The following is a 4,244-nucleotide window of genomic DNA, read 5'->3' on the forward strand; positions in this document are numbered from 1 at the left end:
ATCCCAAGGTCCCAATGAGGAGCGGAAGGAGGGGGAAGATGAGCAAGGAAGTCAGGACCACGAGGGGTGTACCCACCCACTGAGACAGTGGGGCTGATCTATTGGGAAATACAGACGTTTTAACTCCCTTCCGCTGAGCTCTTTTTCTTTCTTTTTCCAGGGAATGTCGTTTGTTTTCAAAGACTTGAGCAACTGCTAGAAAGTTTGTATTGAACCCATAATAAATGAAGCCCTTTCATAGGTTTGTTTTCAGTATCTGCCTTTTGCTTTTGAAAGCATGATGTTGTCTAGGACGCATATCTTTAGTAGGCTCTGAACCTCTCTAGTTTATTAATAGGGAATTTATCCCAAGCAGAAAGCACTTTCTAATTACCATGACTTTTCCAAAGCCAATGGGAAAAGTAGTATATGTATAGAGAGTTAAAAAGAGTCCTAAGGATTGAATTGGTCTTTTATTTGGGATATTCTGGGCTTGATTCTACTTCTGGGGTCCCTAAGCAAATTCCTGCAGATAAAGCTGTTTATTTCTGTTTCACGCAGGGAGCAAGGCAAGAGACACACTTTGTTTTGCTGTTGGCTGACTTGTGATATTTGTGCACAGTGAGTGTGACGGCCAGACCGAGGCAGCAGTTCTCTTGCCACAGCTTCCTCTTTCGAACTGTGAGGCTCTTCTCTTTTTAAGTGTTCTTAAAAATGCCACAGGTGATTATAAACTGTCGTCATCCCCTTGTGCTGAGGACCATCAAAACTCGTTCCTTCTGTCTGCCTTTGTTTGGGTGTCCATTAGGCAACTTCCCTTCGCCCTTCTCCTATGTTTTCTCTCCTTAAATGACCACCATTCTGCACCCAGATAAAATAAAGTCAGTGTTAACACAATGTATGTATCCCCTCTCATTCTCCCATTTCCTTGCAAATGAGCTCATTCTTCATGGCACATCATCTTCTACTGTACAGAGACCCCCCTTTTTTCTCATCCATTCATGTATGAACACCCTTGTTGATGCTATATCTTTGATCATGTGCATAGTACTGGTAACTACATGCATGGAGATACGTCATTGGTATGCTGACTTCGCATTTTGGATTCACATCTGGAAGTGATATAGTTGGATGTGACCATACGTCTGTTCTTAAGTCTTTGAAGCACTTCTGCACTGTTCTCCATGGCATTTCTACAAACGGTAGATGAGTTTGCTTTTCTCCACACCCATGTCAGCACTTGGTATTCTTCATCTTCATGACAGCCACTGTAGTGTAGTAAGATGTCATCTTATCTGGATCTTCTTCAATTTCTCCCATGGCTAATACACCATGTGTGTTTAAAAACCTGTTGTCCATTTGAGTCTCATCTCCTGCAGCATGTTTATTCAGGTTATCAGTACATTTTAGTTAGATTACTTACTTCTTTGGGAAAAAAGTTTTTGAGTCCTTCCTATAGTTCTAAACATTAATACCTTATCAGGTGAATAGTCTATGAATATGCCTGTGATGATATCTTGTTTGTACAAATAAAGCTTGCCTGAAGACCAGAGGGCAGAGCTAGCCACTAGCTAACCATAGAGGTCTGGAGGTCTGTGCGGACAGACAGGAAGTAATATGACTGGGTGGAGAGAGGAAGTGATAAGGCGGGAGGAGACAGGAGCTCAGGCTCTTTTCAGCTGGGAATTTGAGTAGGTAAGGGGTTGTGCTTTGCTCCTTTGTTCTCTGATCTCTCAGCATTTCCCCTTATATTTGGCTCTGGGCTTTTATTATTAAGACCTATTAGAACTAGTGCTACAATTCCCTGCTTCTGTCTTCTGATCGCTGCCCTTGACATATGTATGCATGCTGCATGTGCCTATTTGTAGACCAAACACTCATATACAGAAAATGCATAAATATTTAAAGACTGATTACTGAAAACTTGAAAAACGTTTATGGTCACACATATCAGTTCTGTTTTCTGGCAGCTTCCTTCTGACTGACGCCAGTCAGCTAACATCTCTAAGCCTTCACGTCAGCTGAATGATGTGTATGATTCAGCCAGGTTCTTCTAAAGAGAAGAATTTAGGTAAAGTGCCCAGACATGTTAGTTCCTTATCTTCTTGTTCAATCATTAGTGGATTTTCTTAAATATTTATTATCTTCATGAAGTTAATTTATTCTACTAAGACTTAATAAAGAGTAAATAAAAAATGTTATGTTTTTGCCCATATTTTTTTCAAGATACCACCTGCTAGGAACCTCCAGGAACACACAGTGTTATGATTGTTTTGTTTTAATATATTATTACATATATTAATATTTAATATATTTCTTCTTCTTGCTTATAATATTTAATATACTTCTTCTCTTGCTTCTATCTAGTTAGAAATCAGTTTCTATCCTGTTTTCATGACATCATATGTGCATGTGTGTGTATGCTTCACAGCTGCATTAGATAGGCATCTCTATAGGAACAGGACCAATAGACTACGTGCATATTATAAAAGGCAACTCATTAGCATGACTTGCATGCTAAGGGCTGGGCAGTTCAACGGTAGGCATCTGGAGAGTATGAAAATTCTAAATCCATGGAACCAAATGCTTTAACAATTCCATCCTGTTACTGAAAACCTGGAAGAATCATGAAGAGTTGCTTGTTTTCAGTCTACTGTAGAGCTGAGGAATCTAGAAACTGGTGCCAACAGAGGATGGAAACATCATCATCGTCATCATCATCACCGTCATCGTTGTCATCATTGTCATCACCATCATCACCACCATCATCATCGTCATTGTCATCATCACTATCATCATCGTCATCATCATCACCATCGTCATCACCATTATCATCACCACCATCATCGTCGTCATCATCATCACCGTCATCATCATCACCATCATCACCACCATCATCGTCGTCATAATCATCATTGTCATCATCACCACCATCATCATCGTCATCATCATCATCAGTAGCAGCAGCAGCAGCAGTAGAAGCAGGAGGATAAAATACACTCCCAGAAGCCAATGCAGACCAACAAACAGTATGGCTTTCTGCTCCAACCTCTATACCCAAGCCATGCACTGAAAGGAACATATACATTGATAGGGGCTCTTTCACGTTCAGATAGTCCCTTCTGGAAATTTTCACTGACCCACCCAGGCACATTCTCTTAGTCTATCCCAGATCCAACCAAATGAATCAATAGTAACCACTGTGGTTATGCTGAACAGACTTATGAAGGAAAAGTAAAATGGAGATGTCAGTACCAGTCACTATTGTGGCTTGCAGTCATTATCTGAAGAAAAATAAAGAGCATGCAGTGGCTCTTCAGAGGATGGGTTTTACTTCTTTATCCCCCACGAAATATTTGATTAATAAGAAACCAATTACTACTTTACATTAATCATGCAAAATGTTAAAACTTCTGGAGATTTGGAGTACAAATAATTCTTCAACATACTGTTTTTTTTTTTTTCTTTCCCCTCTTTGGAAACATCCCTGTAACTAGGATCTGGAGTCAGGTCATAGTTCTAGTTTCATCTTTTTGCTGGTTTTTTTTTTTTAATTTTTTCTCTGTGGAGGCCAGAAGAGGGCACCAAATCTCCTGGAGCTGGAGCTGCAGGTGCCTGAGAGCCATCTAGCAGGACTGCTGAAAACTGAACCTTGGGTTATCTGAAAGGTAGTGTGTGTGCTGAACCCCTGAGTGGTTTCTCTAGTCTATGAATGTTCCCTTTTATCTACGCCTCACACACTTGTCTTCAGACTTACTGCGTATAGCCACCTTCCCCGGTCTGAGGTGATAGGCCATTGTGGTTTGGACTGTTGGCTTGATTAGTGATGTTGAAGATCTGTCCATACACCTGTTGGTCATTTGAATGACTTCTTAGAAAAATGTCCTTAAATTGTCCTTGCCAATAATCAAGTTATCTGTGGATTTTACTTTTAGTTTGCAAAAAAAATGTTTCTTGTTGGATTGTATGAGTTCCTTACATATTTTGGATAGTAACCCTTTTTAATTCATTTTTTAGATTATAATTTCTTTTCTTTTGTTGTTGCCTACAATATTAATTGAAGTTATACAAAAAAGAATCCCCAAAAGTGAAAAAAATACATTATGCACTAAACCACTTTCCCTTGGGAGAAAGGTTCTGTTCCCTCTTAAGATGCAGCGCCTTCAGCTGTGGATGCAGACACCACGGTCCCCACTGCTGTTGTGGGGCTTTTAGCCTGATTCTCACCCTCGCCATGCACTGAAAGGAACATATACATTGATAGG

At 40.0% G+C, this 4,244-nt stretch overlaps 1 protein-coding gene and 1 pseudogene across 1 annotated transcript in view; one reads left to right on the forward strand and one right to left on the reverse strand.

Annotated features, from left to right (window-relative positions):
- Positions 1-4,244, forward strand: part of Tmem232 (transmembrane protein 232) — a 263,281-nt gene that overhangs the window by 146,025 nt on the left and 113,012 nt on the right. The gene's annotated exons all lie outside the window — the stretch shown is intronic.
- LOC102000276 overlaps positions 4,127-4,244 on the reverse strand; it is a 2,350-nt pseudogene continuing 2,232 nt past the window's right edge.

This window comes from Microtus ochrogaster, linkage group LG4 (assembly GCF_000317375.1).
Source record: "Microtus ochrogaster isolate Prairie Vole_2 linkage group LG4, MicOch1.0, whole genome shotgun sequence".
Taxonomy (NCBI): Eukaryota; Metazoa; Chordata; class Mammalia; order Rodentia; family Cricetidae; genus Microtus; species Microtus ochrogaster.